We start from the raw sequence: 16,197 nt of genomic DNA, 5'->3' as shown, positions 1-16,197 counted from the left end.
TATTTTCTCCCTTCTCTAAGAATTGCTTGTCCTAGTTTTGAGCTTACTGTAAGTCTCTCATACTCACAAAAAAACCCCTCTTCATTGCGCTGTTAAGTCTGATTTGTAAAAGGCGGGGTGAAGAGTTCAAGCAGGCATCTAAGCACACCCTGAACAAAATAGCTCTGATTCCTGTACTGTACGTGAACAAACAAGAGATGCATCCCATCAGACTCTCGACAGATCTGTCATTGTTTACCATTAGCTCTGTCATCTTCACTTGCCTTGTCATTCTGTGCAGCAGGGCAAGGGTTGGCCCGCTGCCCAACTGCTGATGTGCAGAACTGACTATCTCCCAGCCTCGGTAGATGCTGCAGACGGCATAATTCCTGATGAAAGTGTGCTCCCTAGTGTTACCGTGCTACAAAGGCCAGGGAGCTCCAGTTAGGAAGGCAGAGATGGAAAAAAAGATCTCCAAGTATGACTTTAGCAGATCTTCCTGTTTCTGGAAGGCTTACCCTGTTCAGGGTATCTATGTTATTTTGCATTTATTTTGGAAAATAAAAACAAGTTCAGGAAATTTTCTCTTTTCTTTAAAAAATGTAAGAAATATTTCATTGCTTATGACTCAGCAACAACTTTTTAGTCTGGCATAATAAAGATTCTGTACTTAAAACAAATTCAGTGACACATTAGTGTCTGATTTTTTATACTTCTCAATGTGAACAGTGGCTTCCGATTTCCAGAGACATTTTGATTATCAGCTTTCTTAAAACAAGGTTCAAAAAACTCAGGTGTGTTGGTGGCTCAACTGCTCCTTTAATCAATTGCACCTGTTGTATATTACAGGATGAAAGTTTAAACATTATGTTTTTAACTCAAACTCCTGAAGGACAGAGTTATCCATATTCAGCCCTTGTGCACTGAGCCTAGGGTGATGACAAGCCATCCAACTTTCAGCCTTTAAATTTAAGCAAGATTAAAGACCACGCTTTTAATTTGCCATCATAATGCTGTGTATAGTGGAGTGAGAGACAAATCTCTCAGGTAGTTGTCCATTTTAGCCCCATAAGAAAATCATTTTAGTCTGGAATACATTGCCCTATCACCAGATTAAAATAGATGTTGAATTTTCACATGACCAAAGTCAAACAAGGTGAAATCTGCTGTAAGTGCTAAGTCATAAAATTTTTATGTGGTAAAATGTGAATACACCTTTTATGTGTAAAATTTTATATTTTCTCGTTTTTCACAGATGTACATTGCTGCACAAAGCGCCTCCACACCGGGGAATAAAACAACACAGTATCTAGTGATGTGAATGCACATAATGCCAGAACTGTTGACTGTGGTGAAGTCATCCCAGAGGCACAGCACACAGAACTGAATCCAGGTCAATGAAAGCCATAGATAGTCCCACAACCGTCCAGCGCCTCTAACAGAAACACTTATTCTGGTGACATCACAGTCTTCTGTACAGTGACAGTGTCACAAAGACAAAATGATAATCTGATATCACAAGTAGCAGGAGAGCGCTTTACAAAGAGGAAGTTTAAAGAGTTTTCTAAGAATATTATTTTTGAAGAGCAAAACGTATTGAACAAATCCTGTATTTAAGTGAGAGTTTAGAAAGAGAAAATGCTACCATCATGAACTTCTCCCATCATATAATTAATACCTGGTAGAGTTTTAGGCATCTGCTTTGCAGGCACAATCACTTCCTTAATCATCCAAAGGAAATTATTTGCCTCTACCAGAATAGTAGCAAGAAGGAAGCCTATATTTTTCAAATGTAGTTAAATGATTAATACTGATATTCCTACTCACAGATAATAAATAACTTACTATGCAAATTGCCCAGCTGAGTATAATAGCAATATCATAAGGGTGAGATGATATTTTCTGGAATACTTTTCAAGTTCTGACACAGTACTGGAAAACCTGAAGACTAAATAAGTGATCGAAACTCAAATTTTCTGTGTTTCTCTTATAAAAACCCACATTACATTTGCTAACATATTCAAGCAAACATTTCAAGAGATCTGCTGACCATTACATGGGCTAGGGAGCTAAGTATAGCTTAACATCTATCAAAAATTAAACTGTCATTATGATTATGTATGTGATGGAATGCATAATAGCTGATATCTTAGGGTCCTTTCCAATTAAATATTTATCTAGTCAGCAGATGTGTGGGAGACTCAAAATTATGTTCTTTTTTCCTTCTTTTCTGATATTGCAATCAGTTGTTACAAATAACTGCCATCAACAAAGATTCACATTTTATTTCATACAGGAAATACGAACTATGAAAAAGTATTGACATAAGCTTACGTCTTCACATAATGTTATATGCCAATATTTATTTTGATATTTAGCCATGTAAAAGGAACTAAAGTCTTAAAATTTCATATATATTTTTACTTAGAAGATCCTGGTTATCATTCAGAGAAGGAGTAGGTGTTTAATACATGCTACTGTCTACTGCCTGAAAAAACAAAATTTAAAATTCTCCTGCAATATGTTCAATTAATAAAGGAGACATTTAGGGGTAGATAATTATGTAGGTATTATATTCATCCCTCTTAAAAATTTCTTCAAAAATATTTTCTAGTTAATTTCTGAGAGCAGGGGAGTTTTCTCATGTCTCCTGTATTTTGGTATTTCAGTCTTTAGTATCTCGATGTTGCCACTGCTTAACAGAAAATAAACAATATTTTCATGGTAAAAAATGCTCCTTATCCCACAGTACTTACCCTCCAGGGAGAATATTTTAGAATTCCTTTGAAATCATTGAGGTTTTATGGTATCACAAGGAGACCCATCATATAGTAGTGTAGATTCTTCTGAATTTTCAATGTAACTTTAACATTTCAGTATATATATATTTGACATATTAGGGGAGCGTGGAGAGGGCACTGTACCTATACTTTCTTCTTTTAATCTTAGCACAAGTTTAGTGTTGAAATTAAATCAAAGGGTAGAGGTCACTAAGAAAATTTAACATTGGAAACTCAGCAGACAGACTAACGGCAAGAATGTGTTTCCTTAACACTGATGTGGGGGAAGCAAACCTGGGGAAAGATGAAGTGGTCTCCTCAAAGGTTTTAAAGGCCTTTGAATCCATGTAATATAGTGATCCTGGTTAGTATCTGGTACTCTCTATTACTTCATTTGGGCTCCAATGTTACTTTTAAATGTGGGGGATTTTTTGCCTGTTATGTTTTGTTTCCACATGGGTTTAAACAGTCCAGAATGTAATATCAGAAGGATTCCCATCCGATATGGTGTTTCCTATTGAGTAAGAAATTAAAAAATCCTAGATGACTTTCACATCTCAAAGACTCCACATGGAAGAGAAAGAAAATAGGACAGGAAAAGCCATGCTGATGTCTTACTATTTCATCAGTTTCTTTACTTCTCATGCTAGTTAATATATGCTAGACTTTGGTATCAACCTTTACAAAGACAAATTATTCTATTGCATTTCTAAGTGCCCTCATGCAGTAAACAGGGAACTACATAGAGGGAAGTACTCTTCTAAGGGACACATTTTCATATTTGGAATAGGGACACAAGTCAACTCATCCTCCCAGTATCTAAATGTGATCAGTAGTTTTTTCAATCATCACTGAATTATTCAGTTTATTATAAACAAATTATTTCATTTTCATTAGTCTTACTGCCTTACTCAAAACTTTTTACAATATTAGGTGTTCTGCTTTTATGTACTATAATTATTATAATTTTAAATTAATTTATTTTAACCTTTTAATTTGCAATTTATGGACAGCAAACAGAGTCGGATGTGTGACCAATCTGACCTATTTATTCAAAGGATAATTTAAGTCTTTTAAGATGGATGCAAGAAACAAACTATAACTAGTGGCATAAATTCCTAACACCACTAATTATTTAAAGTTTAATATTTTATATATACCTGCATTTAGTTTCTTTTTTGCCTGTCCTACACATTCTACAAGGCAAAAGTTATATTTTCAGTAAGTTGCTGTAGTCCACAGTTCTGTTGCACTTTGAGTGACTTGCCCTTATCCTTCCTTTTTTCTGCCAGCTGCGGGGTTCATCTAGTGCTCTATCATTGCCCAAAAAATATGAAGGCCTGTTTGATTTTAAAATTTATATCCTACAAAATGTTTATAGTGACCCTTGGATTTTACCTCTTGGTAACAAGATACTGAAATGCTTTCTTCTAGCAATTGACTTCATAACAAAGCATACAAATCACTATTTTCTACCCATACACCTCCTAACAAGTTCTCTAAGGGTTCAGTCCAAATGAAACTCAGATCGGGATTTGGGTTCTGTGGTAGGCCTCTACTTCTCTTTCCACTTAAGATTTGAAATTGTACAAACAAGCATGAAAAACTAATGCCTGTTGTGCAGTACATTTTAAAGGTAAAAACACAAAACAATCGCTTAAAATTAAAAAAAAACGAGAACATTACATGTGGGAATTAATTTGATTAATGTGGTTCATAGTATATATTTGGGGGGAAAGAATTACCTTAAATCCACTATTTCAGTGGACAGTATATTGTACAAAGTATGTAACAGTCAGCTGACACTCACAATGAATAGACTGTTTTAATTTAAGCTGAACTTGCTTTTCATGATAAATGGCATGATGATAGTATTATAGATAGAAGATTTATGTATGCTTAATTTTATTATAATAATGCTATGGAGTATTGGTTTTGGTGCAGATTTCTCATATAATCCTCAAACAATTTATACTAAGGCTTAACAAACAGAATCTAATTTACCCGTTATTCCACAGCAGGATTCACATACCTTTGGGTAATCTTTTCCACCAGTTCCCTTCTTTTTCTTCCCTACCCTTTAGCTTAATAGGTAGGTAGCCTTAAGTGCACAGCCATTTTTAATGCAAAAAACAAGCCTTTATATCAAAATGTGTATGCAAAATTCATCTCAAAGGCTGAATGGAAAGAATGTGGTAAACTTCCTGGAAAGTGGGAGGTACTATCTGAATTAAAAAATTATTTTTGTCTGTAGCTATCATGATCTGTGGTGCTGCTGTGTAGTGGAGCAAGAGGAACAAATAGACAATCTTACATTTTTACTTTTTATCACTTGCACTTTACAGACATGAGCATGATTTTCAGAATGGAGTCTTATAGATAAGACTCTTTCCAGAGGTTCTATAAGAATACTTTTATTCAGTTTTTATGTTAGGAAAAGTCCTTGTTTCAAAGCATTCCTGGTTGCATTTTAGAAAAATCTCCGGTTACAGTACTTTTCCACTGGCAAAGAAACATAAATTAATATTTCTTGCTGAATAGAAAGCTAGGATTATTGGTTTTTGAAAAGTCCAAAGTATTTTTGATGGGTGTAATTTTGGGTCTTCCCAGTTCTGAAGACTTCTTTTCCCCAGTTTTGAAATAAGTGTGCAAATACCTGAAAGAAGGTTATAGCCAGGTGGGAGTCAACCTCTTCTCCCAGACAACTAGGACAGGACAAGAGCACCAAGGTAGGTTAGGATGGGAAATAAGAAGGAATTTCTTGAGAGAAAAGGTGATTAAACATTAGAATGGGCTGTCCATGGAGGTGGTGCAATCACTCTCCCTGGAGGTGTTTAAGGACAGACTGGACGTGGCACTCAGTGCCATGGTGTATCTGACATGGTGGTTTGGTCATAGGTTGGACTTGATGATCTCAGAGGTCTTTTCCAGCCTAATTGATTCGCTGATTCTGTAATGCTCTTCAAAAGGATGTTTCTTGGTCTATGGGAAGCCAAAAGTAAAGGTTCTATACCAGTTCACAGCTCGACAACGTGCCGTATTCACAGCGTGAATCTGGTTTAACTTCTGGATCGCTTTGACTCACACCCAATGGAGAAAAAAGGAGAAATGGTTTTATCACTCTGTTCCTACACACCCAGTCTGATGTATGGAGATTACCAATGGCTCTGAAGTTTGCATCTGTTTCTAAACTTTCAAATTCTCACCTCTTCTCTGAGAGTTTACAAGACTTTCTAGGAAAGAAAACTTACACCTAAACTATTCTGAAGAGAGGGATATCTGCCTTTCCCATACCTTTTTTCCACTTGTTGGTGGGATAGTGCAAATATGGTCTGCAACCATATAAAAATGTCCCAAATTTTGAATGTATTTACCTCTGTGAACTTCCTGCTGTTAGGCAAGACCAGAATTTTGAACAAAAAATGATTTGATTTCCTGCAGTGAATGAGGATTCATGGCTATTCTCATCATACTGTAAGTCCTCCTTCTTATTCTTTCTGAAGTTGTTTTGCTCCACATTACTCTCAGGCCTGGCCCTTGTCATTCAAGGTGTCATTTAATGTATTAGAATAAACAGTGCTGTCATCACAATCAACATCAGTAGTTCTGTTTGACCTCTGGTTTTATAATGTTTCAATCTCCCTTAGAAATTTAAGGTCAGATAAAATTTTAATATTTTTGACATTTGAAATTATAAGCATATGTTTAGGACACAGACAAGAAGAAAAATACTGAAACTTAGTTAAAGGTTTTGCAAAGAAAATATGTCTCTTTTCTCCCTTTGTAACCATTACTAAAACCACAAAATAAACCAAATTAACCAACCAAACAAAACTTTCTCCAGCTAGTTACTCTTATGTAAAAAGGTTTTTTGTGAAGAAATACATTTTAAGGAAAAATGTAGGAGAAAAACAACTGAAAAATAAAGCAGTTGATAAAAGGACTAGAGGAGCTAAAGAGAGATGAAGAATAAGAGGGGAAAGGAAAATTTATCATTAACCATCATGAAAATCTTTCTGACTGTGAAATTTTTAAAGATTGTGAAAATATACCAGTAAAATATTAAAAACATTTTGGGACTAACTATTGCTATAAAAATTCAGGCAGGACTTAACAGGCTGTAAATCCATCTCTACATCTTAATACCTAGAGGTCTTTTGCAATTATTAGTGCAGATGTCTATTCAACATAGAATTTTTTTCTGAACATCAAATGGCCATTCACATAGTTTTGAAAATCAATAATGTTTAAGATTTACCCTGAGAATCACAAAAAGGGCCATCAAATCAAACCTAAATTTGAGGGACTCTGCTCTGACAGAATATAATATTTAAATGGAAGATTAAGCTACTATTTATCAAAATCAGGCCTTTGTGGCTGAAGATTGTGTGGCAGAACAGTTTTCAGAGAACACTGCTCCCTGGAGACAACACATCAGGTACATCCCTGAACATGAGAGGCCCCAGCAGTGGCCTTTCTATACACATCCTAACTTTTCCTTCCATGGGGCTTCCATTTTCCAACATCTGAATGCTGAGTTTTAGCTGCCCAGAAAAGGAAGAGCAATCATGAGGACCAGATAGGAGTGTGCTGAGCTTAGATGAAAGCAGACGACTGGCGCATGTTCAACTCTCAAGCCCTTCTGAAGATAGGATAGGGCATATATGAATCCATGGTTTGGAGTTCACCAATCATGCTGTCTGCCACAGAGATAAAATATCAAAATGTCAGGATTCAGAATCTGCAGCCTTGGGGTTTAAAGTTGTTCTGTACAGAGGAAAAGAATGTATTTATTGCTCAGAAATGGAATATATATATGAGCACATATAGGATCCAATATAGAGAATACAAGAAGTTTTGCCAAAAGGATTCAAAACTCTTGAAGTGAAACCCAGCTGCTTTGATATTTTGGTGCAAAAATTGAGGCTTGGTCTCCACCATCTGAGGTTTTGCAGTAGCAGTTCACTCAGCTCAGGTTTCATTGTAACCTCCTGGTTTTACTTATAACCAACTATTACACATTTTCTTTTGGTAAGGAATATTTTTTACTTGGTTTCTGCCCAAGTCAAAATGACATTGGAAAATCTGAGCAAAGTCCAGACATATGTTTCAATTAGATTGAAGGGGTGGGGGAAGGAAGGCACTAGACTTTTTCATTAACAAACTTATTTTAAAATTACAGTCTGTGAACTAGAAAATGCTTTTGTATTTTTGCTGAAAAATATTTGCTTGTGTAATGAAGAATTTAAAGGACAAAAAAAAATTGAACTTAAAGCAAAAAAAAAAACCTAACAAAAAAGGAAAACCTAACAAAAACAAAAAGATACACAAAAGCTTGACTGAACTAATTCTTGTATTACAATACAGACACACACAAACACACACCAAATGTATATACCAAGCAATGATTCTACAAATCTTCCACTGTGCCAGATAGCTCTTAAGCCAATCAATGGGTGGAGACAGGAGCGAATGGCTCCAAACCTGAATCATTGCTGAGGAAGCAGAAGCATGTCAGCACACTTTTGCCAAAGCACAGTAGTGCCATATGTTACAGCAACTTGTCCCTCTACTGAGCTATGCTAAATAATGTTCTACAAGGCAGAGAAACTACAATTTAAAGTGGAACATTTTATTGAGGAACTTGAGGGAAGCGTTTTAGGTGGCAGAGAGTGGGAAGAAGGGCAATTCATTCAGAAAGTATTACAGAAAATCTGGAGTACATTGTCAGTGTAAGAGGCATGTCTCTGATTTTCACATTTTCCCTGAGTTTTGCCAGTTTATGTGCATTTGCCCTTCAAAGTTAGATGCAATAGGTCAAAATGCATGGTTCTGGACAAGACGTATCCTGGAGACAATGACTAAAAAAAAAATGAGAAGCCTGTAAGTAAGTAGACAAAAGAACTTTTGAAAAGCAGTAGCTCAGTAAAGGGTCTTTAGAGAGATAAAGATTTCATGTGACTACTTAAATACCAGTTAGTGATACAGGATCTCCATTTGCATCTGCAGCTGATCTAGATTGGATCATTTATTTAAAGCACTATTCATTCTTGTGGTTCTGGGGAAGAAACTAACTTGTCTGCTCCTTCAGAGCATAAAGGTCATTCTAAAAATAAAGTGCATACAACGTAATAAGAGTACAATTACAAACTGAATAAGGAAGATAACGATTAACATTTTGAAATATCATAGAATCATAAGTCAAAGATAGAAATACATGCAACGGGGAGTTCCATTAAATATTTAATTGCTTTTTAGGATTAGTTCTTCAACACACACATACACTTGCTTTCACACATGCACACGGAGTTTCTACTTAGTGTAAGACAGCAATTAAATTAGTCACCACTTAGCAGGTCATGGTCTGCTAAGACAACTTCAATTGTTTTGTTCAAAGATTAGTGACTTTGTTATTTTTAAGCCCATTCTCTAGTATCAAAACCTGAAAAGACTAACAGATGACGGTCTTGTAAAATTGAACCTTTTTGGCTTTTAGAAAGGAGAAAGTAGTAGTGAATATGAAGAGCATTGAACACATCTCAATGCATGCATGCTGACAGGAATGAGTTTTACTTATCTTGGTTTACCCCTCCAAAATAAATTAAAAAAAAAAACAAAAAAACCAAAGGTGGAAAGAGATAAGAAGTCATTCTCTAAAGAGAAAAAAAAAAATTCTCACCAAATTAAAATATAATAAATTTATTTCATTCCTAAACAATCTTTCTGATCGCTAAATCTATACAAGGAAAGAAACAGAAAAAGCCTCCTACTATAAATCCATTTTGTCCTTATAGAACTGTGGCAGCAGAGAATGGAGCCATTTACTGAGTTTTCATTTTGCTAACAGTTTTTCACTACATTGCTGGAAGGCACTCCTCATTTTAACACCACCATTTGCAATTTAAAACTGTGCAATTTATCAAGAAATTGTACTAATAAGATTAAATCTTTTCTGCTGGCTTTGAATAGAATTCATTACATAAAATGAATTTGATCCAAAACCAGTATCTAGACCACTGTTTGTAAATTGCTTAATTTTCCTGTCTGTATCTGGACAGCACTTTAGTTTCCCTTAGGCAATAGCAGTCATTTCCTGCAAGTGGCAAGATAGTGTCTGTCAACCACATCTGAAAGCCTCAGTAATATATTTGGCATTTGGTTTCTAGCTTCAAGTCAGAGAGCGGGAAAAAAAAAGGAAGAAACAAGTGCATTGTCTTTAGTCAAACAGGAGTGTTTTCCTGTCGTAACTCTGCAATTCCTCATGAAATAATTTTGAAATATTTCACATATTCTCTTTTACCCTTATGATTTCTAAATTGTTGTGGGAATTTTTTTTTCCTCCTGAACCTTCAGTAGAAGTAGTTCTACTACTGATTTTTCTCCCAAAAATCAGTTTAATGTTGGATTGCTGATTTTGGGGATTAAACCAAAGGCAGATTCTTTAGTGGCACATTCTGCATAATTTCTGACCAGAAATAGTAAAGGAATAATTTCAGTTTACAAGTCCAGCTGTCTTCCTAGGAAATCAGGAAGCATACTTGAGGTGCAGCATGTCTTTCAGCTTGGAGTTCAAACCAAAAGTGAGCATATTGCCAGCTTAGCTGTTCAGAGATAGCTGGCAATAACCTTGCTAGTAGTGTATGCTGAAAATAACGACAAATAAAATGTAAAAAAAAAAAAAAAAAAGCACTTAAATTTCAGTACTTAGGAAAAATTTTTATTTCAGAAAAGGTATATGAGCCTTAAGGGAAGGGTTAACATTTCCAGTGTGTCTTTGAAAATCAGCTGTCAGCTAAGATAAGGAGTATGTGTTGTCTGGCCTTAAACTTAAAAGCTGGCTGGCCCTGTACTGTATTTTCCACAACTGTTTATGACTTACTGAAAGAACTTGCAAAAGTCATCTGGCCAATCTGTTTCTATTCCCAAAAGACCAAAGCAAAGCTAATGCACTTACCTTTATCCAGGACTCCATAAGCCTTAGATGTACTTAACCCCCTGTGTGATACTAGCAGATACCATTATTTTCAGTTATTTTGGATCAGATTCTGTCATCAGTTCTACTCCTATGAATTTGACATCATCAGTGTGTTTTGTTTTTATATTCAAGTGTGTGTAAATAGGAACTGAATTTGCGACATATTTATTTTAAACAGAATTTTTTTTACAAGTGGAAGGGGAAGGAGAAGAGGAAGCGGAAGGAGAAGCTTTACATGAAGATATATTCCCTTGGAAAATATCAAACAAATATTAAACAATACAAATAAGTAATTGACAGAATATTTTAGAAAGAAAACCTTAGCTGTGAACGAAGTTACAGCTCGTCTGCAACAAGCCCAGGAGAACAGAGTTGTGGATCTCCCTACTTTTCCAAGCAAACTTTTACATTATTTATATGGAAGAAGCCCATTTCCATAACATATACAAGGGAATTTTCTGTGTCTTGCACAGTAATTACAACCTGTGAAAGGTTAGTTTACCCTTCAAAAAGACTATTTTCATTGCACTATTAGTCAAGAATTTACCAAATGGCTGCAAGTTTGACCTTTTACTTTTTCTTTTTCCTTTTAATCAATAATCCAGGCAACTTGAAGATATTTTTTGTAAACCTAACTTTGAGTGTGGGGTTTGGTGGGTTGAGAAATCAGGGACATTCCAAACAATCTCTACACAGATGGTCAGATGCAGCATAAGGTGAGAATCAGAAAAGCTGCCACTTAGATACCCTCTCAAAGTTAAGAATAAGCACCTGGTAAGCATGCGCAAGATACTAAACAGGTTTAGAGAGTTTAGGGAGAGTATAGAGTTTAGAGAGAAGAGCTACTGGGCTCTCTTGGCCTTTTTTTTTAATAGCAATAACATATGGATGTCATGTGAGGCAGTAAAAACTGAAAGTAAATTAAAAACAGAAGTGGAATAAACTTTAGAAGAATTAAAAACTGCCAACACAGCCTGATGTCTAAAGTTGATAATGGATTTGTATTTCCTCCAGTACCACTACATTTCCCAGTAAATTATTAGGGTTGCATTTGGCGTGAGGGAGCTCCTATATAATGTATCCTAGTGAATTACAAAGGGACCTGCAAGAAGAAATATATATTGCCTCTTTTTAGAATTTAATATGTTGACTGCCCTCTAAAAATGCAGTCTCTATCAGCACAAATTTAATGCATAATGTCTTCTGTTTGGCATATAATTGACTTAATTTAATAATGCATGACAATATTTGATTTGGGATTGCGGTTCATCCAAAGACATTGAAAAGGTGAACACATGCAACAAATAAGAGCACTTTTTTTAAAAAAGAAAGCTTATCACTAGTTTCTGTGTTTAAAGAGACCACTGCCCTACAACAAAAGTCTCTCTTTTATTTATTTTTGTTTAGCCTTCTGTAACCCATCATTTCTAACAGCAGAAGAATTAGAGGAAAAAGAGCTAAAACAACTTTTTTCTCTCCCCCCCATAATTCTGACTTATGTATCTTCTTTATTTTGCTGTATTTTGAGCACAAATCACCTCATATTTTTCCCTGAAAAGCCTTCTTGACCGTTTTGGAAAATTACCAGCACCTGGTGAGGAGAAAACAGTTTTAATAAAGAAGAGAGGAAAATGTCCGCCTGATGAAAATAATGTCAAGAGGAACAAAGACCAGTTGTTCTATATAAAATTGTTTCAAATTTCTGGACACTGCCTAAATATATGAACAAGACCACAGTCCTTTGAAAGAAGAGTGCTTTATATTAATAATTCTGTTTTTTCTAAATGGACTTGATTGTTCTCTAATGCATCTATGACGACTCAAAGCATTCTTCCCACGTGGAAGAACATACAGTCCTATTCTGCAGGTGAAGAAAAGAGAGAATAAAGATCTTAGCCTAATTCTACTGAAATTTATGAGCCTGTCATTCATTTTGGATGCTTTTAAAATCCAGAGCTTCAATAAAGACAAAGGTACATAAAGAAGGACTAATCAGAGATGTAACCACTGAATAGAAAACTACAATTTCCAATTTTTTTCAACAACAACATCAGTCTGAAAGCCACAAGCATGTTTTATGCCTTGTGGTCAGTTGACCCTGTGTGGATGCCTGGTGCCCACCAAAATTGCTCTACCATTCCATTCAACAAGTGAAATTTTTCAGACATGAAGAAAATGTTCTTTCTATAAGATTTCAGTAGATCAATACAAATACTAGTTATTTCCTGCATTTGCCAGAACAGGTGTAGAAAGAAGGAAAACAATGGGAAACATGAAGAAAATATGAGAAAAAATAGGATTTTGTCAATAGATGTAGAATAAGTTGTCCCTCATAGATTTATGTTATCAATTGGTAAACATGTATCAGTGGCTGCTGTGAATTCTGGCTTGCTTTTGCTATGGACAAAGTCAATTTTCTGATTGATTAAGAGTTCTTTGGTTTTCTTTTTGAGTTCTGTCTCCTCTAGATGCTTCTTCTGCTCTTGGCCAGCACAATTTCTCTTAAGGTGGATGAAAAGAAGCAGATAGAAAAACATGTATGGGGACAGCATGTTGGTAGAAGAAAAATCAAAAGAGTAGGGAAGGCAAAGCAATAGCCCATTTTTCTAAGTCATCCAATATTCATTAATGTAGCATTCTCCCAGGCATATATATGCTAGTTTAGGTGTTGCAATTATTGAATTTCTGTAACAAGATCAGAATGTCAAGTGAAGGACTTATTGCAAGGACTGATTGCAACCTGGTGAATTACCTTTCTGCTAAATTATCTTTTGACGCACTAGCTCTATTGCCTCCAAATTTGAGACAATTTTAAAGTCTCCTGGTAAGAAGATAAGCTCAACATATGAAAACTGTTAGTGGCTATAGATTCCTTAGCATCAGTGCAAATGTGAGCAGATGCCTCACTATGTTCAGAGAGTGCACTGAAGGAAAAAGAGAGAATAATATTGCATAATCTCTTTCTTTATTCTGTTTGTTGAATAGTCTGTTGTTGAAATATCAGTTTTGGTCCATTGACTTCTGATTGGATCTCCCATTTATTTAGGACTCACAATTTTATTTCATGATATTATCTTGGCATTCTTTTGGTTTTAGACTAATTTAGTCCATTTTTCATCCTTTTTATAGATTGTCATTGCTGCTGGCTATTTTTATACCTCATGAACTATTAATTTTCTCCATTTCGTTTCTTTTCTTCTTTGCCTCTGTTTCGTGAGTTCTTTTACTCAGAGTATGGGTTGAAATGCAGGAGACATGGAGTTTATCTTCAGACTCAAATGTTTATTATTTCTTATCTGTAATATAGCTGCACAGAATGTGCCTCTGAGTTAACAAGGTGAAAATGGCCCAGAGTTCTACTTTCCAAGGCCTTTTAAAGTCCAACCTATCCAAATATGGTATTCCAACTAATTTATTTTTACTTATAATCTAGTAACTAAACATTCACATTCTGCACTGCGGGTTTTTTGAACCAATACCAGAAAAATACCTGAACACCCAGATTTGTGAAGAAGAAGGAGGAAAGAACAACAACTAATCCACACCCAAAATCCTCCATATTGTTACTATATCCCATAAACCTAAATTTTCTACGTCTCTACATATTCCACCCAGTGATATAACTTTAATTACACAGCAACAACCTCACAGTTATCACACAATTTGGGAAGCTTTTCCCAAGGCCTCAGGTCAAATGTAGTGCGCTTTTGAGGATCATTGCCTGTCAACACTGAAAGACTGAAATTCTCTGAACTCAGGGTTCCAACAATGAACTATGTAACACTTTCTAATAGCTGTAAAATAATTGTAGAAGTTTATTTCCAAAGACTGTAGCAGGTGGCTTTGAGGTGACCTTTAAACACAGTCTTGTCTTCTCTTCTGGAGTAATTTTCCATTTATATTGACTTAGCTAAATGAGGAATTAGGCCCAGAAAATCCAACTGTTGGAAAGAAAGCAGAGTTAGAACTGGAATTCACCTTTGTAAATAACATTTTATCTTGTTCAAGCTGGCATAAGTTCTGCATTGATGAGCTCCAGAGAACAGGTCCTTTAGAACGTTACTTCAAGTGTTAATATGCCTCTAAGCCTTTTTATTCATTTGACTTTCTTTTTTCTTTTATTCTTTTCTTTCTCATCTTACTTCAAAAGAATTATTCAAAATACCTTTTCAATTAACTCCCTTGACTTGACAGTATATGGTTTTTCAATGCATGACAAGATGCCCACTCTGCTTTTATGGCTGAGAGAGTGAAAATTCTGTTGATCTTTTAGGTCAGCAATGAAGTGGCCTTCACCTACTGCAGCAATATTTCCTTCTCTTGGATGAAGTGAGGTTTAAAAATGCAGCATTATGTGGACATGTTCTACACACGAAGGAATGTCCTTCCTACACCATGAGAAATCTGATGGATATTACTCTTTGCTGTCCCTAAATGTCAATAAAAGCAGCAAGTGACCAGAGATTGCTTAATTTCAATACAAATCTTGCTAATACTCCCCTGAAATCTTGCTAATACTCCACTTAAATACACCTAAATGGATGTCAACTATTTAAATATTAGAATGTGAGGAAAAAAACAGCTGCATGAGAATAATCATGATTTCTAATTCTGTATTTTGGCACTTTACAACTCTCTCAGTGAACCTGCAATTGACTAGAAGGAGAATAAAAATCTCATAGTGGAATTTATGCATCATCCTTCAGTATCAGTCATGCCAAAAATTGAATTAAGGCCTATTACACTGAATTTTGAGTAATTGTCGGATGGTCAAATTGTTTTAAACTGCTTGTTTAATTTAATTTATTACAACTCTTACCTTATGGTGTTTTGAGATGTAAAATGATACAAATTATTTTAATGGAAACAATAAATAGATAACAAGTGAGATTGAAAAATAAATTAAACAATTTAGGAAATAAAAACACAGGTTCATTAAATGAGTCAAGTATGTTCTGAGCCTGACCTAGCTAGAGTCTTGAAGCACAAATCCAAGTATCACCAAAACCTCAATGCAATATCTGGATTCAGATTTATCTGCCCTAACTTCAGAAAACTGAAAACTTGTCATTTTGTAAGAACATAGAACAATTCAGAAAGGAAGCCAAAAACTAGTGTTAACAGGTAATAAATGCCTGTACCTATGCTATTCTTACGTGCATATATATATAAAGTATTCAAACATAATCTTCAAGAGAAGCATGTAGGTTAACTCCTCTAAAGACAGACCTTCCACATGAGAAGTTTCATCATTCTGAATGATTTGTCCAAAGTTAGATGCAAGAAATTTCTTATATGTATGTGTCTCTGTAATGATGCTTCAATCCCGAATTTACTTTATGACTGGCGTCCCAGATTAGACCAAAAACCTATTTAGCCCAGTGCTTTGTCTCTGATAGTAGTCAAGGGTAGCTTCAAAGGAAAAGGTTATCTAAAACAGAGAGAATACACTTTCCATCTGTA

The sequence above is a fragment of the Corvus cornix genome, chromosome 1 (genome assembly GCF_000738735.6).
Source record: "Corvus cornix cornix isolate S_Up_H32 chromosome 1, ASM73873v5, whole genome shotgun sequence".
Classification (NCBI taxonomy): Eukaryota; Metazoa; Chordata; class Aves; order Passeriformes; family Corvidae; genus Corvus; species Corvus cornix.
This window is presented reverse-complemented; position numbering follows the sequence as displayed.